This window comes from Macaca nemestrina, chromosome 7 (assembly GCF_043159975.1).
Source record: "Macaca nemestrina isolate mMacNem1 chromosome 7, mMacNem.hap1, whole genome shotgun sequence".
Taxonomy (NCBI): domain Eukaryota; kingdom Metazoa; phylum Chordata; class Mammalia; order Primates; family Cercopithecidae; genus Macaca; species Macaca nemestrina.
The window spans coordinates 22,584,441-22,608,614 of record NC_092131.1 but is presented as its reverse complement, the minus strand read 5'-3'; the positions used below and the strand labels follow the sequence as shown (position 1 = coordinate 22,608,614).

Below are 24,174 nucleotides of genomic sequence, written 5' to 3'. Positions count from 1 at the left end.
CTTGGTTACTATCAGTATATACAATGGTTACTGATTTTTCTACATTGGTTTTGTATCATGAATCCTTAATAAATTTATATGTTAAATCTAGGAGTATTTTCGAAGAGTCTAGGATTTTCTAGGAATCAGATTACATCAGCAGCAGCAAACACAGATATTTTTACTTCCTCATTTCCAATTTAATGCTTGTTATTTCTTTTTCTTTCCTGATTGCTCTGGCTAGAGCTTCTAATAGTATGTTGAACAGAAGTGGTGAAAGTGGGCATATTTGTCTTATTCCAGTACTTAGGGGAAATGCTTTCAAATTTTCCCATTCAGTAATGTTGGTTGTGGGTTTGTCATATACAGCTTTTATTATTTTGAGGTATGTTCTTTCTATGCCTAGTTTATTGAGGGTTTTTAATCATGAAGGGATGCTAAATTTTATCCAATACTTTTTCTGGGTCTGCTGAAATGATCACATGGTTTTTGTTTTTAATTCCATTTATATGGTGAATCACATTTATTGATTCACCATTATGAACTATATATTAAAACATCCTTGCATCCCTGAAATAAAAGCTACTTAGTCACAGTATATTATCTTTCTGATTTGCTATTAGATTTGCTTTAATAGTATTTTGTTGGATATTTTTGCATTTATGTTCATCAGAGATGTTAGCTTTTCTTTTTTATTGTGTCTTTGCCTGACTTTTGTTTCAGGGTGATACTGGTTTCATAGCCTAAGTTAGGGAGGATTCTTTCCTCCTTGATTTTTGAAACAGTTTTAGTAGGATTGGTACCAGTTCTCTGTACATCTGGTAGAATTTGACTGTAAATTCATCTGGTCTTGGGTTTTTTTGTTGTTGGGAGATTATCATGTTTTCAATTGAAAGTGATTATAAAAAGAGAAAAAAATACCAAGAAAATGCAAAATGGATATTTAGATAGAGAAGATACTTGCTTTAGCAGAGATAATAAAAAATGGAAAACTTGTGAAGTCCCTTAAGTTGCTCTGTGGTTCCAATCACTTAAGATTAGTAGAATATTTATATTTCAGATTTGAAACTAAATTGTCAATTTTATCAATCTTTTCTAAATACACTGTACATGAATTAAAAGCATACATGTTAAGGATGGAGTCTGATGGCATAAAACTAACATTGACCAGAAAATCAGCAGATCTAAGTTCACATTCCTTTTAACATCTCTCCTACCAACTTTGTGTTTGAAGAAACTCACCTAGCATTTCTTTACCTTAGCCTTCATATCTGTAAAATAAGTCCTCTAAATCTGTCCCTTTTCCTATCCACATAATCTACAACCCTCTGTAACCTACAACATCTCTCTCTTTCACACACGCACACACATACACACGTACACACGATAGGTCAAAACTTTTCCAAAATCATTTGGAAAGCTGCTCAATTTTTGTTTAAAGTCTATAAAATGCTCATTTTCTTTTCAAATAATTGTATTAAAATAGACAATTCATTAGAACAAAGCCAAAGTTAGTAACATGCTCATGATTTTGTGTTATTCTTCCCTGTGTTTCCTTATTGCTTATCCATTGTCATGCAAGAATGTGATTCACAGATGACAAACTAGGACTGACTACGTACCATGGTCATTTCCCTTATGATCCTGTAACCCATGTAAGAAAAGTAAGTGAACACACTACTCAAGAAAATATGTAACTGAATATTAATTATGGCTTAAAAATTCAAAGCTCTATAGGCATTTATAAGAGAATTTTTCAAAAACGACTTGAACAAACACACAACTTGGACAAGGAGAAGAGCGAGAAGGTCGGAACAAGCAGTGCATACAGTAGTTTGAATAAAAGTGCAGAAGTGGAAACAAGGCCCACTCAGGGGAAGAACTCAGCAACAGAGGCTGCATACTGAAGGCTGTGAAAATCTACCCCACCAAAGAATGGTATCATCTGCTACTCTCACTTCATCCTGGTTTTACAACTAGTTTATAAAATGCCATTAAAATATTTGGCTTTAAGATTTTTTTTGTTTGGTTTGGTTTTGTTTTGCTTCTTTTTCGTTGTAGGCGAAAGATCTATGGATACCATTAATACTTTTAAATATAGATATAGATAAAATTTGGGAATATTCCACACTGATGAGGTCTTGGAGAAGTGAGCACCATTTACAAGTTCTGGTGAAAATCTCATCAGACCGAGCCTGGCATGGTGTCTTATGCCTGTAATTCCAGCACTTCGGGAGGCCGAGGTGGGTGGATCACGAGGTCAGGAGATCACGACCATACTGGCCAACATGCTGAAACCTCGTCTCTACTAAAAATACAAAAAAATTTGCCGGGCGTGGTGGCGGGCGCCTGTAGTTCCAGCTACTAAGGAGGCTGAGACAGGAGAATAGCATGAAACCGGGAGGTGGAGCTTGCAGTGAACGGAAATGGTGCCACCGCACTCCAGCCTGGGCGACAGAGCGAGACTCCGTCTCAAAAAAAAAAAAAAAAAGAAAATCTCATCAGACCTATATTTCTAAGAAACATGTTGGCAAAATGTGTCAAAATCCTTAAAAGTGTTTTATATCCTTTAACTTAGTTAATTCTACATTTAGAGATTGTTCTTGAAGGAAAAAAAAAAAACCCAAATTACATATAAATGCTTTAAGCACAAAGATGTTTATTATGATTCTTATAATATGTGAAAGTAATAATAATAATTTAAAGTGTTTAACAATGGGTATTGATTATATAAAGTATAATACAGCTACATAATGAGTATTATAGTCATTAAAATGTTGAATAAGTGCATTTTCCTATAAATTAAACACAATACATTAATTTGGATATGTATGTGCATGCACACATATACAGAAAAGTTCAGGAATCACTTAAATTCGAAATCTTAACAGCTGTTAACTCTGAGAAGTGGGATAAAAAGTGTTTCTTCTTTTATATTTGTATATTTTGTCATTATTTCACAATAAATCCATACTATTTGTGCACTAAAATTTTCTAAAAGCAAAAACAATCAATATCATATTTGTAACATGTGAAAGATATTATATTTTAATTTGAGGTATAAATATACAAAAGGCGTATGCAATTCATTTGGCATTATTGACATTAGTTCTCCATGCTGGCTTTTATTTATTTATTCTTTTGAGACGGAGTCTCGCTCTGTCCCCCAGGCTGGAGTGCAGTGGCACAATCTCTGCTCACTGCAATCTCTGCCTCCCGGGTTCAAGCGATTATCTTGCCTCAGCCACCTGAGTAGCTGAGATTACAGGTGACCGCCACCATGCCCAGCTATTTTTTGTATCTTTAGTAGAGACAGTTTCACCATGTTGGTCAGGCTGGTCTCGAGCCCCTGACCTCATGATCCGCCCGCCTCAGCCTCCCAAAGTGCTGGGATTACAGGTGTGAGTCATGCTGGCTTTTTAAATGGTCTTTCTTCCTGGCCTACGTGATTCATGTTCTCCTATTCACTTCTCACCTCTCTGGTCAGTCCTTCTGTCTGCAGTACTGGCCTTTTTTCTTCTGCTGATTCTCTATGTGCAGATGCATCTTCAAGTTATGCTTTGTTTCTTACCTCTTACTTCTCCCACTTTTCCCTCCGGAGCTCATCTACTAACACCTGTATATTAATCATGCACTAAATTTTATCTTCAGCCAGAACTGCAAGGTATTTCCACATGGATGTTCCATAATGACTGAAACTGTACATAAGGACTCTGAATTAATCAACGTAGCCCAGAAATCTAATCCTCTACCTTGACTCCATTTATTGGCCGTCGCTCCATAATTTATAAGCTGAGCTGAAAACCGGGAAGCCATCATTGACATTTCCCTCTCCCTCACCCCTGCCTTCTTCTAATCCATCACTGGCCCTGCTGACTTTACCTCTTAAATATTTCTGGAATGTATCACCTCCTCTTTCTTAAACACAACCGTCCTGAATCAGTACATATCATCACTTCCCTAAAGCACTGCAACAGCTTCCCAGCTGGTTTTTTTGTCTCCCTCTCATGTTCATTCTACAACGATTGGCCAGAAGATCATGCTTCAGCCGTAAATCTAAATAATTCACTATCCTGCTTTAAATCCTCCAACAGCTCCTTGTGGCCTATAGGATAAATTCTAAGTTCCTTGATGCAGTTTGCAGGATCTTTTTTATCATGCCCTTGCTTTCTGAGAATTTCATCTCAGCAAATACACACTTGCTTATATTTCCATCCACACATTGCCTTTCCCTCACCGTTATCTAGACACTTTGCTTTAGTGTTTATCTTCTTTTCAATCCACAAGACCATTGAGCAGCTGATTCCTACTTACCTGCTAAGACTCATTTGAGGTTTCACCTTCTCCAGGAAGTGTCACTCACTCATCAGACAACCAGTGGTGTGCTGGCACCAGCTCCTGGAAGCTCATGAGAAACAAGTATTCCATTTTCAGAAATTTTATGAGATGGTAACTAAGCACAGGCAGTCATAAAAATTAATTTATATGAATTTGTGACTAAATAAATTATATGAAAAACAAAAGCAAAATATAATTAAACCCATCACTTTCTAATTATTTGTGCCATTTTGTTTTTATTTATTCTTTTCAGGTTACTTACACTTCTTGTATTTTTATGGCAGAAATACTATGTAAGAATGAACACATCTCTTCCTAATTTCACATTCACTGGCATTACACTGGTTGGAATGAAAGAATTTATACCATAGGAGTCAGAAAATATTACAAATGAAGGCTTAATTTTTTGTTTTGTTGATTAGGCTTAAGAAAATGATTAATAAAATTATAATAATGCAGATTAAACTTTAAAACTATAATATATCTATAGCTCTTACATTATCAATAACACACACAAAAATGAGGAAATATTCCAGTGTTTAACAACCACCGTCAGATTCAGCCAAGAAGTTTCTCATGCCATTGACAAATGAAGGAGATTCCAGCATACATCTTCATTGTTTCTCTTTCATCTTAAAAAATATTAACCAACATTTGTGTCAGAATTTTTCATTCATCAACTGTATAGAATTTACAATAAGGAGCCAGGTGCGGTAGCTCATGCCTGTAATCCCAGCACTTTGGGAGACTGAGGTGGGCAAATGGTCAGGAGTTCGAGACCAGCCTGGCCAACATGGCAAAACCCCGTTTCTACTAAAAATACAAAAATTATCCAGGGGTAGTGGCGCACGCTTGTAATCCCAGCTACTCGGGAGGCTGAGACAGGAGAATCACTTGAAACCAGGAGGCAGAGGTTTCAGTGAGCTGAGATTGCACCACTGAACTCCAGCCTGGGCAACAAAGTGAGACTCTGTCTCAAAAAAAAAAAAAAAAAAAAAAAAAAAAAATTACAATAAGGTAGTATTACATATTTCATTTTTTTATAAATTTCAAACTATGTATCTTTTATGTCAATTATAATAAATGTATACAAGTATATACACATGTAAACTTTTTCCAGCTAGCCAGTTGTGAAACATTTACCAGCACACCATTGTCCAACACTCTCTTTTTGTGAGTAGAAATGCACATGATTAGGGTTTGCTCTACTCTCTTCCTGTCTGTATCTTTTTCACTGCCCTTGTTCCCTCATTATATGATCTACTTTGGTGTCTGCCTCCTGCATAGATTGTGATAACCTTAAAATTGGAAGAAAACATACCTCAAAAGTACTTAGTGCTCATTCCTGGATGGAGAGATGACGGCTATTTGCTTTAAAAATATTTTTACAACTTGATTAATGAGCATACGTCTGTTAAAACAATTATTACCTTTATAGTTTGCAAAAAGCAAGAAAAACTTGTTGCAAAATTCTACTTTATTCTTCATTTCAACTCTGAGTATACTCCTGCTACACAGTCATGTACTTTCAACCTTTACAGCTGTTTCATCTGGTATTTACTTTCATATTTCTGAATATTAGACTTACACTGCTATACTGACGCTATTCCATTATCTCTCTCTATTATTTGAAGATATACCTATTTTTAAAACACCACCCAAACATACACTCATGCACATATGCACATCTTCTCTCCAACCTCCCAGCATTTCAATTGCAATTTTGAAGTAAATCGGCATCTGTTGTGTTACAACTGTGTAAATATTGTTCACTACTGAATCAAGTAATGTACTTTAATTTTGTTTCCTTTCTTATCCAAGTTTCTGTTTTACCTGCATGTACTATTTGTTTCACATTATTTAACTTGGACGAGGAGTCAATCTTGAGGATAAAAGCCACATACAACAGAAGATGAATAAAACAATAGAAAGACAATGCTTAATGACCATGGACTGCATATTTCTATAGTTCTTCTAGGTGAAAGAATAATTTCTTTTAGTCTTAAGTCACTGCTATTTGGGGTTTCTGCTATAAGAAACTGAACCTAATCATAAAATCCTAGTTTGTATTGTTTTCTTACTTTTTCCTCTTCTCTCTCTCTCTCTCTCTCTCTCTCTCTGCCTGTACTTTAGGAAAATCAGTTTCTGAGGTCAAAGAAACCTGTGTGAATATAATCGCATTACCACATTTGCACAGAAAACTTTTTTTCTAAGCCTCTGATTCTTTATCAATACAATCGGTAAGGTAATACCTACCTCAAAGTCTTATTCAGAAGGTTAAATCAAAACATGTATCAAGGAGCCCATGATAGTGTCCTAAACAGTAAATGTACGAATCACTGGGAAGGAGGAAATGCTGACAGTTGCGGTTAGTTGAAGTAGCAGCAGCAGTAGCCACCACATTAATGGTAAGGGTCACGGGAGTAGCAATAACAATAGGAACCCTTCTCTTTTCAAAGACTATTGTCACTGGCTGTCATACAATTCAACCATCTTCCTGATCCCTTTCCCTCATCATATTTGTAACGAATATCCGCCACATATACACTGGTTTTTCTTCCTCTTCTTCCATTTGGGAAGTATCCAATATCATCCTATGTGACCAACCCTATAATCCTTTATTAAAGCTTTTCCTTCATTTCCTACAACCTGTAGACATCTCTTAGCCCCTCAGAATCATCTCCAATCAGAATATTCTTACATGCAAAATGGATTGAAGACTTGAAAATATGACCTTTCTCAGCTTGGACTCAGATCACGCGTACTAGAAACAGTGAAAAAAAATTGATGATTTTTATTATTTGACATTAACATTTATTTTCAGGTAGAAACTTTGTGACTGTAAGTAATGAGCTCAGATGCTTTTAAGCAACCTGGTTATAATCTATCAAGGCAACTGTGTGAAAGTTGGCAATGAAGAATAAAATAAACATTCAAAAACATGAAAGTATACAGCTTTCTATATATTAATATGGTAATGGATGAGATGGTTTTAGACAAGTAAATAACTGGGTTACTTTGTCATGAGATATTTACAATTTTAATTTCTGCTGTACTTTTAAAGTCAAATATAATAAATGGGACTTAAAGAAACTGAATTTGTTTTATTCTGCTTGTATTGTTGCTTTTATTTTTAACTGAAGCATTTTAGAAAATGTGTGTTCCCCTCCCAGTGTCCACTTTGTAGATACGGTCATTTCTAACACCCTAATTTGGGCTTCATTACATGTTGTAGTTATACATTGTATTCAGTCTTACACAGCTATAGCTGACCCTAAGCAATTACAGAGAACACGCAGAGTCAAACCAAAATAGAAAATAAAAGAATGAATGCCCTTGTATTCCCATGTAAGGAAAAATACTTGGGGTGAGAAAAGTAGACTTCAGGACAAAAATACAAGCAGACCAAGATATGAGATCCTACTATTTATTGAGTACCTTCTCTGTGTGTGTGTGTGTGTGTGTGTGTATACACACATATATATGTCTATATATACATATACATACATACATATATACATATGGATATGTTTGTGGATATATACGTGTGTGTATATATACATATATGTATATCAGTCATTGAACTAGCTGATTTACAAGTAATGCCTTACGTAACCCTCTCCAAACCAAAATAAGATGTAGAAATATTGTTCCCATTTTATAAGTATGAAAATTGAATCTTGGAATGATTAGATAGGCCAAAGTCACAAAAACTGTGGTAGAGTTTCACTTGGAATCCAAATTAGTTAGAAACCATTCTAAGTATGTTTAAAACTATTTCATGACCAAATAAAATATTGCTCAGATCAAACACTACCATATCCCCTCAAAAATTAAAAAAAAAAATGGAAATATTGAATGAAAAAAACAAAAGGAATATGACCCCAAGGCAAACATCCAGCACTTTCCAAATAAAGACTAACTTGGAGAATGAAAGTAATTCCTATCTTGTTTTCCAAAGAAAACAAGCAGAATATTCAAAGGCTAGAAGAAAATCACATCCAGGACTTGATTAAGAAACGATTTAAGATTCTTCTAACTCCCATACCAATCTGTGTTTAGGTTTAGATGTTCCCCAATTAGTATTATCTTTAATTACACATTACACTAATATTATTTCTGGCATCCAACAAAAAGCAAAAACAAAAAGCAAAAACAAAAAGTCAGAAACGAAGCAACTGTTAATTTGTAAGGGGTAAAATCCTCTAAAATATTTAGAATCCATTTGAATGTAATTAATATTGGAAATAATTCAAGTTTTGCCTTTTTCTTAAGTTCTGATTTTGACTGTTAGACTTTTCTACATTTCAGAACAATCTAAACACATGTCAATTCATTTTAACTTCTGGAAAAACTTAAGAGAAAAACCATTTTGCATATAAAAGCAATTGAGCTGCTGAGAGAGTCCACACTGACTCAACCAAGAGTTCACGAATGTTCTTCGGTAACAGAAAAGGTAAAATGAGTGTGGAATTTGATCTGAAGATTATATATTTTAATGTTTGGAATATTGATCCATTGCAAATGAAAATGGAAGTCCCATTTTCTCTAGCTTGACTAAAATGGTTTCCCACAAAGACTCTGGAACCATATTAACATCTTCTACCTTATGTAAATTAGAAGTTAATGAACATAAAAACCATTAGTCTTCACTTATGTTCTATAATTGAATCGATGCAATTGATTTTAAAGTTCAGAAGCACTCCATGTTTCAGTAAAGCTTATAGAGGCTTTTAAGACTCTGATTTAGCACTATAAACAAGCCCATCAGATTGATAAGAATTCCCAGAAGAAACAGAAAGACAGCATTTACTGAGCTTGGATTTCTACATGCATGACATGAAATCCTGCTTCTTTTCTTAGCCTCATTCCTGACCTACTGAGGAGAGAGGGTAAGTTATGCAAAACAGAACATAACGAGGTTCTCATGTTCAAATTACATGAAGTCTCCATTCTTCCATAAAACTACACATGCACACACACACACACACACACACACACACAGAGAGAGAGAGAGACAATCATATATGTGCTAGAACATATTCTATAAGTTGCATAAAACAAGTTGAATTTTCATTTGAGTTTGATGAGAAATATTATGGCCCATGTTCAGTGGTGACCCAGTAACTCTTTCTGAATAATAGCTCTTTCTGCTTCCCTACTGGGATTTCTGGGAGCTCTGCATTTACCTCACAGTGGTATGAGCCATGTGGTCACATCTATAAAGTCATCACTTTCTAAGGTCATCAGATATATGGAGAAAAGGCCAAAAAGGCTTCTTACTGAAGTCTCTAACCCCAAAGTCAACAACAGTGCACCATCAATTTAGTTAGAAAACAAGAATGACTTAGTGTCCCATTTCTGAACAAAGATTTCTTCTGAATTAAGCCTCATTTTTATTTAAAACAAGCAAACAAATGAACAAACACTGTCTCATTGGAGTTGTAGTCTTCTCTTGTAACAGGCGCAATTGATTTCTCCAAACAAGTACTATTTCTTTGACATATACTTAATTATCAAGAAATAGCTGGGAGTTGTGGCTCATGCCTGGAGTCGCAGCTACTCAGGAGGCTGAGGCAAGAGGATGGCTTGAGCCTGGGAATTTGAGGTGGCAGTGAGCTATCATCATGCCCCGGCACTCCTGCCTGAGTGACAAAGCTAGATCCTATCTCTAAAACAGAATAAATGAAAATAAGAAATAGGAATTCACAGTTTTAGCCTCTACCATCATCATGGGTGTGGTTTCCTAGTTCATCTCCCCACTCCTGCGCAACCATGTGCCTGCTGAGGAGTCCAAAAGGAACAGTGAGTGAAAATTATGAAATTTCATCATCTGATCATTTCAAAAACAACTACAAATTCAAGAGCTTTCCATTTCTGTAAATTCTACATCATTTACAACAAAAACTGATAAAGGAGAAGATTAGAAAAATCAAAATATTCCTCCAGAAGGCAAAATCTACTAGCCCCTCAGCAGAAATTATACATGTGAATAAATTTATATAACATATATAATTATATATAATATAGTATGTCATATATATTAGTATATTATGTGTAATATGTATATGTAATATATTATATGTATGTTGTGCATATATATGTATATGTATATAATATACACATATTACATAGTAATATGTGCACATATTAATATACGCTTATTACATATTACATAGCATTTGTATATTATATAATAGATGTATATCTACATATATACATATATGTGTATATAGTCTATACACTATGTGTGCATTATATATTGTATACATTATATACAGTATACAGTACATTGTATACATTATATACAATATAATGTACATTGTATACACATATATGTATATATACACAAAATATATATTTATATATAATATATATTATCCTGTATACATATATTATGTATTTTAATATATATATTTCTGATAACCATTTTTATTCAAAATTAAGCTTCACAAATGCCAATATTTTCATGTTCACTTTTCATTTTGTACTATTAAGAGTCTATACTCGAAGCTACGAGCAACAAAGCCTTTTTCAAATTTCCAAAGCCAGCTCCCTAGAAGTATAGGGGAGGAAGAGTAAAAAATTATGCCAAGTGTATGTATCCAGCAAAAAGAAAAGCAAGCATTTCTACTATCTGCCTTTCTATAGGTTTCTGACAATGACTGGGGTAGTCACCTACACACCGAAGTCAAGCGTCTACACAATGAGATTCCTTTAGGCCTCCCAACTGTTCAGTCCCTGGTATTTGTTACAGCCATGCATTGCTGTGCCACTCTGATTTAAACCGCACATTGCTTTTCCCTTTCATTTCTGGCCAGAGCCCAAAGCCACACAGCAGGTGCTGTCTCAGGAATGTCACCATCTAATAAAAGTATTGTAACATAACACAGAGACAATGAAGTTCTCTTTGGATGTACTTGGATATTCTTGACAGATCGCATTCCTAGTAAGACAGTGTCTCAAAGCTCAGGCAGAAGAACAGTACATGTGTATTTTTTGATTGCAAACAGTAAAAAGTCTTCGTATTAGTATTGTTTGAACAATGAACCCCAGTGCTGGGTGACGGGAGTTGAGAAAGCAACTTCCAGCAGCTGCATATCCCCCCTCAGTCTGCACAATGTTGAAGAAGGAAGGTTCAGGCAAAGTTCTTCAAAAGGCAGATTTTTGCACTCCTTTGGTGCTTCGTAGAATGACACCTTAATTGCTTTCCTAACTGGGTTATGCGGGACTGACATAAAGAAAAAAACAGTTTCAAGGGAGTGAGAGATTTACATGATTCAATTCAATTGAACGGATTCAAGAGAGTACGAGAGCAGAAAAGTTAAGTTATGCAAACTAAAGGAATTAGAAACAGGACAGTAACAACTTTGAGATTAGATGCCGCTGCTTTGGGATTTAAGGCTTTCGGTTTAAGGACTGATCCTGGGTATGTCAAGGTCATGATTCCCTGAAAACAAAAAAGTCCATGTTTTTATGATGTGCTTGTTAGGCCTGTGATTTGAAAACAGAAAGTGAATATTCCAAGACAAGATAACAAGTTGGACTATTTGTTTAGGAATAGATTTCATATTCTAGCAACGATTATAGTGCACATACCAGACACAGATAATACTGCCCTCAAATTTGAAGAAACAAATTTTATTTTCAGTTAAAACATTGAACTGAATTATTTTGACTTCTTTAGGTATCCTTGGGAAAAGATCTTCTTTGAAACTGGGCCAAGAGCATAGCGAGTGATTCAGTAATACCCTCACAAGATGTATTTTACATGGATTGAGAAGCATCTCAGGTCAGATCATGCCTCTCACAAGGCATTACAATTTTATGCAATAAAAGATTTTAAAACATTGCCTATGGGAACTGAGTAGATAATATTCCTAATGGAGAACATCATCATTATCCCCCAAACTTATATGAGTTATATCCCAGAGTCATTCTTTCTTTTTTCTACAGATGAAAGAGAACTCAAGCAAGAATTACAATGTGCTTTTGTGATAGCCAACATCTTAAGTATCTGCCTTTCAGCTGTCTGTTATTTTATCATCCTCATATACAGCTAGAGTTGATGAGAAGATGGAGCACCTGCTGTACTCGAAAACTTTACATTCAATAGCTCGTTGGTCCCCACAACCTGGTAAAATAATTGGCTTTCTATTTTTAGATGAGGAAATTTAAGATCAGAGAAGTTAGTTACTAGCCCGAGGTCACACAACTGGCAGGTGGAGAACCAGAATTTGAATCTGTGTCAGTCTGACCTGAAAGCTTATGTTCTTTGCATAATAGGACACTTCCTTTAGCAGAAAATATGTATGGTAAGTTTTCACCCTTAACATACTAATTGTCACACGATAGTATTCATCACTTAAACTCTGCCCTACTTAGAGATTTTTTTTTTAAGTTGAACTAAATTAAGCTTCATAAAACTCAGTGTCAAATATATCTCAGAAGGTTTGGGCTTGAATGGAAGCGAAAATGTTGCCAAGTTTAACAGCCCACTCTAAACCTTCTGGGCAGTAAGTTTAGAGCACAGATTGAGTCTTTTAAGATTCAAGATTTCTTGTATTTGACAAGCTGTGATGTCCTGTATAGAAGTGGAAAGACTTGTAAATGAATTATTTGGATATCAAAGGGTTCATAAACAGGGTGATATCAGATAGTTTTTGTACCTATTACATGTATTCCGTTAAGTATTTTAAATTTGGTGTCATCCATTCTCTGGGTCTGTATAATGCTTCTTTTCCCCAATCAGATGTCTTTGGAAATTGTATGACTTCATTTACCCATTCATATTCTTTTTAAAATTCAATACATAAGCAGAATAGGAGTAAACAAATAAAGGGGTAGAGAGAGAACTGTAGCTAATAAAGGAATGGGATACATGTATGATGAATTGGTAGAGTGTTTTTAAAAAGTGTGTGTGTGTGTGTGTGTGTGTGTGTGCGCGCACGCGCTCAAGACATCTGGGAAACCCAAAACCCAGAACATCCTCTCTCTGTTCAGCATTTAAATTTGGACAGTAGCTTGATTTCAGCTACTTTTCTTAAACTCTTTGGTTTGACAAACTGGGCTTTGTGTCCTATGACAACAGCTTTTCTCAAGAAATTTCTGGTACTTTTTGATTCTGGTTGGACTGGAAATACCACAAAAACAACTTTCCTTATGGTATTTTGGCACTTCGACCATCAGGACCAGATGGTACACAGAAGTGCAGAGGAAGCATTGGATATGAATAATGATACATTTTTAAAAATCATCCAGTCTTCTCTAACTTTATTGCATTTCAGATGAAGATTCAGGCCAATTTACACTCCGATCTGAACATGTTCCTCCATTTCCAATGGAGGGAAACTGAATGGCAGGATGTAGGTTGGATTGGAATTAGAACAACTCCTATTCTTGATTTTGCCTGATAAGAATTAATCCCCAGTATTTTTTTTTTTTTTTCAAACCAAAAGGCAGAGCCTTTAAATGTGGTCTTCAGAAGAAAGTGTGGGAAAGCTTACAGATAAAGTCCTAATTTTGACTATCAAGTTTAAACAGAAGGAAGAATCATCATCTTAACCCCCAAGGGCAACAACAATCGTGTAACTGCAGACGAACATTAAATATGATCACAAAGGTGCCCAATAAATGTGCCGTGTGTTTGATGAAATATATGCTAAATTCTCAAGATAGAAATAGAACTCAGGTCTTAAATGTGATGTTATTTTTCCCCAAAGGAAGTTGAGTTGTTGCGTTGGATGTTGCTGTTAAGTTTTGCTTCTTTGTTTGTGCATATTCCTTATTATTTTGTCTCAGGAAATGGAATCTGGGGAAGTATGAAGCATTCGCCAGTGACCAATCCTCACTAAACCATTTATAAAATATAATTAATAGAGGTATGTTTAAATTTAACCTTTTATCTTGTTGGTACCTCTGATGAAAATACTAAAATGAAACAAAGTAGCTAGTGGTTAAGAAGCAAGGATTAAGATGCAATTAATTAAAAACAAAAATCAAATAGAAGAGGGAGACTGGATATTCTAAACGACTTTTTCCTAAAATTTGTTCCTTAGAACTTTAGATTTGCTAGGGGACATGCTGGGATAAACAAAATCAAGTAAACTTTTGATTTCTTTTCACAATATGTTGAAACTCTTCTAGAGAATGATAGACTAGGTAGGTTTTCCAAATACTGTTTGTCCATAAAATCTTTTTTCCAAGGGGGCAACTTGCGGGAAATAATAAATGAAGTTTCAAGGATCAAAAACATAAAGTTTTAAAGGTAACCAACTTTTGAGCATTTTGAGGCTACTACTAGCCTATTTCCACACTGCTATATATTTAAAAGACAGCCATATTTGTAAAGCCTTAGCAGCAAAGAAGTATTTAAAGAATTCTTTACTTACAAAATATACATAAACGTACATTGCTTCAATTACACTGCTTATTACAAAATCAAAATTCAAAACTGAACCTGAGAGAGTTACCTCAGATTCTCTGACAGAAATCTGTGCAAGAGTACAGAATGGACATTAACAATTTACCTATCCTATTTAACAATAATCAAAGTAAATAAGATAATTCAAAATGTCACTGCCATATTAGTTCACCGTAAGTGATCTTTGGTAATTCCCTTTGATAATTAATGTCGGACTTCCCTCATGTTTTAGTTACTTAACACCATTTCGTATGAACAGAAAATGCACAGATTCATCACTTTTTTGTTTTGTAATTTTCTGGCATGGTAAGGAAAAACTAAAAGCAATCTTAAGCAAAACCTTCCAATAGAAAGCGAGATTTACTAGGTTTCTTTGAATTAATGTTTGTTCCAGCAAAAGAGAGCTTTAATTAACAGAGATTATCAAACGTAAATCAAATGTCTAAAGGAAAAAAATTTACCATCAAATTTTCCTTCTTTGCATCATAGGAAACTAACAGAGTAAGTACTCCTCATAGTCCAAAATACGCCAGGAAAACACATCTGCCAGCCAAGGAAAAAAAAAAAAAAGACTATTTAGGGAGTCTTAATCTCATATAAGGAGACTCTGGTTCCATCTGCATTGATTTTCTGATGCACAATGTTTTAAAATGGATGTCTGGAAATACTTTTAATTGCTTCAGACTAGTTCTGATAAAATTATTTGACCATTCTTGAACTCAAAACAAAGATTGAAAATTGAAGAGTTCTTCATTATAGCTTTGTTAAATATAATTTTATTTCAAGCATAATTTCATTTAATAAAGCAATTGTTTTTTATTAGCAAATTTCCAAAACGATATATATTAAACAAACCAAAAGGACTTTGTATAATTCTATTTGAGGAAGAAAAATGCATTATTTGACAAGGTCATGTATTTGATGACGTTAATAACAATGTCAAGGTCCTGCTCCCTCCTATGTCCAAATTTCCGTGATTAGACATGACAAAACTTTGCAGTCTCATTCTGTTGAAAATGGAACATAGGATTAAATGCCTGAAATGTCTTAAACCGGGTTCTTATCCTCCGAAGTATTGACATTTAGGGCCAGATAATTATTTGTTGTTGAGGGCTATCTTGTGTTTAGCAGTATCCTTGACCTTTACCCACCAGATATCAATAACACTCGTCCCATCCAGTCAACCAGTTGTGACAACACAAATGTCTCCAGACATTGCCAGGTGTCCCATGGAGGGATAACTTGTCCCTCCTGTGGAACTGCTGGTCTAATACACTGCTTTCCTGGACATGATTGATAGGGAATTTATTTATAGAGTTCTGTAGACAATTCCTATGTGCTTACTGCTTTCTTGTAACTAATGTAAAACAGGATTCCTAGAACAGTTTTGCAAGGATATTGACTTCTGCTTAAACTAAGCTTCACCATTTTGTTGTGCTCAATACTTTGTTGTCTCCGTTTTATACATTCATTATTAAACAAGGATTTTCCATAACAACATTTTTACACACTGACATTTTTACACACATAACACATTTTTACACATTTTTACAATCCCTAAGAAAATAGAAATTGTGTCATTTGTGAATCACAGTTTCTGTCTAATGGGCAACTGCTGTTTCCTCTAAGTCTTTGGACAGATTTATATATTTTTAATACATTCATACAATATATTTTATGGTTATAAATAAAGCCAACATCCAGTAGTCAACTTTGATCATACCCAGGTCAAAGCTCATGTTTTTTCACGAGGCCTTTAAGATGCTCTGTGTCAAGACCTTGCTAACCTATAGCTTCATCTCTTTCAACACCTTGTCTTACAAATCACACTCTAAAAATATGGAGATAGGGTTCACATCATGCCCTACTCTGTCTTATACCTTGGTGCCTTTGATTTTATCATCCCTTGTTTAGAAATATTGCTGCTTATTATTTTTCCATCAATTAGTTTGGGGGGGGCAGTTTTCTTTGGTGGTTTCCAACAGAAAATTACATAGATCAATCCTTAGAAACTGATTTAGTGTTTTCAGGAAAAAATATTGACAGGAAATTTTACAGTTGTATTTAAAAAACAATGACAACTAGACATACTAAACCACTGGCATCATCTGACATCAGCAATAAGTTCTGCAAGATATTTAGATCTGGTAGCTGAGAGATAATTTCTAATTTTTCTGTTTACTTAACCTAAATCTGGAATGTAATGACAAAATGCACATAAGTAACAGCTGTGATCATTTAAACAATTTTCTGCTTTTGTTTTGTCTGAATCATGATGTTTTGTACACAAAATGATTACCTTGTGGGAGTTGGGTGACCAACCCACTAAAGTTGGTTTTTTGAAACAGGGCAGGTGGAGTATGGAGGTTTCTGAGCTGCTTCTAAGAGGTGAACGGAGGTCTGTGACTATTTTTCCATCTGTTCTTTAGTGATTTACACAGATTCCATGCAGATAAAGAGGAGCTGCTACATCTGACAGAACTCCCCAAACTGCACTATAAACAGCAGGGAAGGCCACCTGCTACTCTCCAACTTATGTTACATCAAAGCAGCCTGGATCGCTCACCCTGATTGGCTAACAGCAGGCCTCCAATGAAAAATTCCTGCTTGATTCTAGAAAAAATAATTAGCAGGCCCCAAATCATCGGAGTATTATCCAACAGATTGTACATTTTGAGGGTAAGGGCAAGACAAGTATCTAGTTTTTGTTAATTTGTGTTTTGAAGCTCCATGTTTTTCTCAACTACTTTTGGTAATTTGTTTTATTAGAAGCTGCATTCATTCTCTCTTTCACATCCAGGGTATGGTGGAGTGTCAGAGGGTACACTGAAAATAAGGGGTGAAAAAGGGATGAAAAATGTTTCAAGAAAATGTCTGTTACAGGGATGCATTTCTCTTTTCTTTTTCTGTTATCTTTTCCCTTGAGGGCACAGGCAAAGGAATTGGGTTTTGTTTGTTTGTTTCCATTTCGTTTTACCATTTTTTTTAATACTTTAAGTTCTGGGATACATGTGCAGAATGTGCAGTTTTGTTACATGGGTATACATGTGCCATGGTGATTTGCAGCACCCGTCAACCCATCATCTACATTAGGTAGTTCTCCTAGTGTTATCCCTCCCCTAGTCCCTCACCCCACAACAAGCCCCAGTATGTGATGTTCTCCTTCCTGTGTCCATGTGCTCTCATTGTTCAACTCCCAATTATAAGTGAGAACATGCAGTGTTTGGTTTTCTGTTTTTGTGTTAGTTTGCTGAGAATGATGGTTTCCAGCATCATTCATGTTCCCGCAAAGGACATGAACTCATCCTTTTTTATGGCTGTATGGTATTCCATTGTGTATAGGTGCCACATTTTCTTTATCCAGTCCATTCTTTTATTTATTTTATTTAGAAACCGTGATCTCACTTGTGAAGAACTATCGCTGAAAAACTTGGAAGTTGGAGTTGTATGTGACTTCTGGACCTGATAGTCCTCAAAGAAGGAAACCCAACACCCCAGAGGCACTGTCTGCATAATTCCACCAGTCAGGTCCCTATCCACTCAGCAGGTAGCTCAGTCACCAACTGCAGAGGTAGCTTAAGTGTAGGTCAAGTCTGAGTTATTTCACTTTCTGCTTTGACAAGTTGATCATTTACAGCAACAACTACAGACATTTGAGGGGACTTGTTTACTGCCATAATGTGGAACCAATCTGGAATAATCTTAAGACAATACAAGCTATGCTAATGCATGCATGACTCATGTCTTCCAAATTACAAGTTTGCCAAACTCTTTTGAGACTAAGATGGCGTATGCCAAATATAATTTAATACTTATACTCACCTTTATTGTTGTTGGTCTGTTTTCAGAGTTTATAGACAAATTTCCTGCAATGAAGTTTATGGAGTAGATTTATTTTTAAGTTCCAGATTAGGTCCACTAAGTGATGAAGAGTAGAAGTCCTTCTATATCTTGACTACCTGACTTATAGATTGGGGAATATATAGAAAATATTTATTGAATGACTAAGTTGATGCATAAATGAACATATCTAAATGGTAAGCTCTATACGGGCATGCTTTGGTATTATAGTAGCCCTTCTCTAGTGTTCAATTTAAATCCTTTTATAACTGCGTGTCTACCGAGGGTTGGAATTCTAACAGAGACATGTCAGGGTGCAGATGTTTCTGCCAAGTTCAAATCATCCAGACCCCTAGAAGGAAATACAGCTTTGTCTGTGTCAGAGAGGTTCCTCTGAATTCCTAAGCTGCTTTAAAACTGCCTGGGGCTATATATTAGCCCGCAGACACTTTGACAGAATTGCATGGACAACCGACAAGGCAGGAGTGTTGGAGGTACACTGGCAGCACGGTGTGGGAGAAACTTGCATAGCACCTGCCCTGCTGCCCAGCAAACCTGTGATCCTTGCAGAGTTGTATTCATGAGTAGCTGAGGAGTCAAATGAACCTGCATTTAAAGAAGAGAAAGCAGCAGCAATAGGAACAAAAAAGACTCAAACCCAAAAAAGGAAATTAAGAAAACTTCATTTTAAAAGAACAATTAAGCTCACTAAATGGACAGCTCATTATTGGACTTGGAAACAGACCATCGGACAGCCTCTGGGACGGTTGTGCAATAGCCTGAGATACTCATAGCTAGTAATTGAAAAAGAGAAGGTCACAGGAGGGTTTTACAAGTCTTGAAAGAAGTCTTCACTTTGCATTTTTGGAGAGCTTACAAAGGTAGCCCCAGGGGAGGAAAGGAGGAGTGGCACATTCCTGGAGATGGTTTCACCTGCAGCCATGGCAAGGGTCAAAACGGAAAGAGATGCGCTAGTAAAGGAGTCTGGGCATTTGACACACATTAGGGCACTGAGTTTAAGAGAGATAAAGAAATTGACTGGGCACCGTGGCTCATGCCTGTAATCTCAACACTTTGGGAGGCTGAGGCAGGTGGATCACAGGGTCAGGAGTTTGAGACCAGCTTGATCATCATGGTGAAACCCCGATTCTGCTAAAAATACAAAAATTAGCTGAGTGTGGTGGCACGTGCCTGTAATCCCAACTACTCAGGGGGCTGAGGCAGGAGAATCGCTTGAAACCCGGGAGAAGAGGTTGCAGTGAGCCAAGATCGTGCCACTGCACTGCAGCCTGGGCGACAAGAGGGAAACTCCTCTTAAAAGAAAAAAAAAAAAAAAGTACAGTTCTCTAATTGGGCTCTTTTACTTACTATTCATATAATAAGAGCCACGTTCCTAGGCTGTATAATGGGATTAATCATAGTAAGTACTTTGTACTTTGTAAAGTTACGGTGAGAACCAAATAAGTGGACATTTATTAAAAAACAAAAAGAGAGAGAGAGAGATAAAGAAATTAAGGGTGCCAAGTTCACTGATTCTTGCCCTGTAAATAAAGTAAAAGTCATAAAACTGTATTATTTCTTGGTGTCAAAACTCCTTACATATATTTATTTGTTCCTTACAATTCATTTTAAACAATACAAGAAATTAAGAAATCAATTGAGATTTTCCAAAATGTTGTATTTTTTTAAATTAAAAGATGTCTAGGACGAACACATTCTCCTTAGCCTGCTTACAGATTCCCTCTTTCTCATGTCCCTGGTGGTCTAGTGGCTAGGATTCGGCGCTTTCACAGATTCCCTCTTTCTCTACAAATCAGATACTTGAATTTTTAACCGCATGCTAAGTTATGGATTTAAGGTCATGTGTTTCTCTTCAGCAAGAATGTGTCCAGTTCCTGAACTACTAATCTCGTCTTTGGCAGTGGTCCCCTACACCCCATGGCGACGCTCTGGTATTTGGAATGTCTGTTTACATGATGGCCTCCTGCACCTGGGACAGCAAAGGGGGAGCCTGCAAAGAAACAATGAACAGGGGAAGAACAGGAACTGAACCAGGCCAGAGTAATCATCCCCAGCAGCAGCAGTGCTTATCTGCAAACACTCCCAAGACCGCTGTCACCTGAAAATGCCCTCTGTCCTCTTTGAAGAGGGAAATGCTGTCACAACCTATTAGTCACAGAAATGCTCCCTGGGAATTAGTATGTTTAATATATCAACTGATTAATTAATAGAAAAAAAATGGAAATATCCTTTGATCCTCTGACATTACTTCCCAGGAAATTATCCTACAGATATGTTCATGCACATGCTCAAAAATATATGTTGGGCTGTTAACTGCAGCATTATTTGCAGTAGCAAATGACTAGGAAGCAAAAATGACCATTAGTAGGAGACTGGTTAATTAAATTATAACACCTCCACAGAGTGAAGAATGGTGAGGTCATTAAGTAGACAGACAAGAGTTTCACAGCTGCTGGTAACAGAGGATCCCTAATATGGTTAGTTTCAAAAGAAAAAGATGTGCAAATAATGTGCAAGTCGAGAGAGAGACAGAAAGACAGGTAGGTAGACAGATAGATAGATATGGATATGGAAATTTCTGGGGGGATCTAACATAAATGAACTGTTTGGGCCTCTGAGAATAGGGTGAGGTGGGAATTACATTCTATACTCTTTTGCAGTTTGAATTGTTTGTCATACGCATATACTGAAAGAAACAATAAAAATTTGATACTAAGATTGGCCTCGTGATCGGGTGGAACAGCAGAGACTGCTTTTGCAGATCAGTAGCATGCGGCAATGGATACATGATGGTCATGAACACCATAGTTCTGGTTTCTTCAATGTTCTCTCCAGTGCATGATTCTTGGCAATTTACCAAGACTTTCCGGGCTTGTTTCTTCTTCTGCAACAAGCATAGGGTTAAAAAATACCTATTTCCTTTGGACTCTGAAGATAAATTAAATGGCTAATTATCAAAAGTGAATCTTCTCACACTATTTTACTCTCACCTAACTTTTTCCAGGGGAGCCTTCGAGACTTAATTAAATTATTTAAGGTTGAGCTTCCTCATTTCTGAAACCAGGATTTTAATTGAATCTAACTCATGGGGTTTTTGTGGTGACTATACAAAATAATGTGTAGAGAGCACTGCACAGTTTCTGGCACAAATCAAATTGCTAAATAAATATTAATGACCATTATCATTGTCAGAAGACCTACTATTATGGATCACAAGTTAGGCAAACCATACATCTATAGGGATTGCCACAGAAGGTTTATCTCTACTAACCAGATAGCTGGAGAACTTACAATAGATTCTTTCTTCTGCTTTGCCTCATCAAGAGATGCTTCCTGAAACCATAGTGTCTTATGATTCTTTGGCAAATTTGTTTCCCTCTGCTTTTCTGGGTACCAAATCAGGTAAAGGAAATCTCCTCCTAACCGCACCTCCACCCCCATTGATTCATTTGCATTGTCCCAAAGAAGGGATGATAGATTTTCTACCTTGATGTGTCTTAGTTTGGATTGCTCCAATAGTAAACACTAAGTAATGAACTAGTGTGAGTCAGAGAAGGGAGAAGTGCCAATAAATTGTTCCTTTTTGAATGAGTTATGAATGAGTTATTACTGTGGGCAGCTGGGGCTCAATCCCATTGGGCATGCTCTGAGAAATAATACAGGACATGCCTCAGAATAATTTTATCAGAGGCTGTGGAGGTTGGGTAATTTCTCTACCAAATTCTATCCTCCATTAGTGGAGTTGTCCTCCACTAATCCTACAAGTCACCTGCCTCAAGGGAAGTCTCAAAACAAGGGGAGGTTTCTCAAGAAGAAGGAACTGATTATACCAGCACAGAGGATTTGAGGAAATTTGGAATTCGAGATTCTCAGTATCAACCCCTCAAATACCCTATCCTGGAGCTCAGAGATTCACTCTTTTCATAATTCCTGACTTTGGCAAAGGAGATCTGTTCAGAATGGGCATTTTGTTTCTTTTGTGAGTCTGCCACTCTTGATTTTTAGCATAATATGCTCAGTAATTGCAGGGAATAAAAAATGTTTTTCAAAGCATAGGGAATAACATGATTTGGCTGTGTCCTCACCCAGTCTCACCTTGAATTGTAATAACCCCCACATGTCAAGGGTGGTGGAGATAATTGAATCATGGGGGCAGTTTCCCCCATACTGTTCTCATGCTAGTGAATAACTCTTACAAGATCTGATGGTTTTATAAATGGGAGTTCCTCTGCACAAGCTCTCTTGTCTGCCACTGTGTAAGATGTGCCTTTGATTCTCCTTTGCCTTCTGCTATGATTGTGAGGCCTCCCCAGTCATGTGGAACTGGGATTCCATTAAAACCCTTTCTTTTATAAATTACTCAGTCTCAAGTATGTCTTTATTAGCATCATGAGAACAGACTAATACAGGGCAATATTGACTTTCAAAGCATATCATGACTTGACAACTGACTGTTCCGAGCCTGATGCTTTTTACTAAGACTTTCAATGTAGTTAATAGTGATTAACTTGCTCAACAATTCTTGTAGTTATTAATATCCCATATATTCCAAGTGCTACTGTTGCTGCATAGCCCAATGTCTTACCTTCCTCTTGCACTATACCCCAACTAACTATGAATAAATGCCTGGGAAATTGTGATGCTATTGCACGCTAGGAGTCATAGAAATCCCATTTATCCCAGCAGTGAGATCATTATTGCCATGAGTAATCCCATCCCAACATCTGATCCTGAAGGTTTATTTCCAGGTTCACTTTCTTGTGTCAACTTCTGTACCCTGTGTTCACAAAAAGTGAACCCTGAGGCAAGGGCTTAATTCTGTAATAAAAGCCCAGGGAGTAAGGGGGATAGGAAAGACTGCAAAGGGGGTGTCAGTCCTTTCAAGTTGCTGTAACAAAAGTAGCATAATTGGGTGGCTTAAATAACAAACATTTATTTCCCACAGTTCTGGAAGCTGGGAATTCCATGATCAAGACATTGGCAGATTCAATGTCTAATGAGGACCCACTTCCTCATTCACAGAGGGCCATCTTGTCACATGACAGAGCGGGTGTGAGAACTCTCTCTGACTTCTTTTATAATGGCATCAATCTTATTCACAAGGGCTTTAGCCTCATGACCTAATCACCTCCCAAAGGTCCATCCATGTCCAGTACTATTACATAGGGGGGTTATATGCATTTTGGGGAGACATAAACATTCAGTACACAATAGTAAGGAAGAAAGAAAAGCCAATACCAGGTGGGTTCTCCTAAATGCAACTAATTGCTTAATTCTATGAAACCATCCTCTGAGAAATTGCATGAACTGCATATCAGAGCAATCAGCACCAGGGAAGAAAGGAGGAAGAATGTACTCAGCTCCTAACATTCATTGGATGAAAATTTACCCCATAGAAGTTTAACACCACCATCCCCCACAACACACACACACACACACACAAACACACACACACACACACGCACACGCTTAGAAGTTGCATATGCATGGGCATTAAACTGGATTCCATGGGGGCTCATGCCTAAAGGTCCACAGTAAAAAGACCAAATATTCTGGTGTGTCTGGGACTGAGG

General features: G+C 36.5%; 1 long non-coding RNA gene across 3 annotated transcripts in view; it reads right to left on the bottom strand.

Moving 5' to 3' along the window:
• The window catches only part of LOC105467606 (uncharacterized), a 316,568-nt gene that overhangs the window by 32,056 nt on the left and 260,338 nt on the right, over positions 1-24,174 (bottom strand). For all 3 annotated transcript variants that reach the window (XR_011625660.1, XR_011625662.1, XR_011625663.1), the window contains 2 exons: positions 18,563-18,606; positions 4,294-4,377 (listed from right to left, as the gene is read on the bottom strand). This is a non-coding gene — a long non-coding RNA (uncharacterized lncRNA). The remainder of the gene's footprint in view (positions 1-4,293; positions 4,378-18,562; positions 18,607-24,174) is intronic.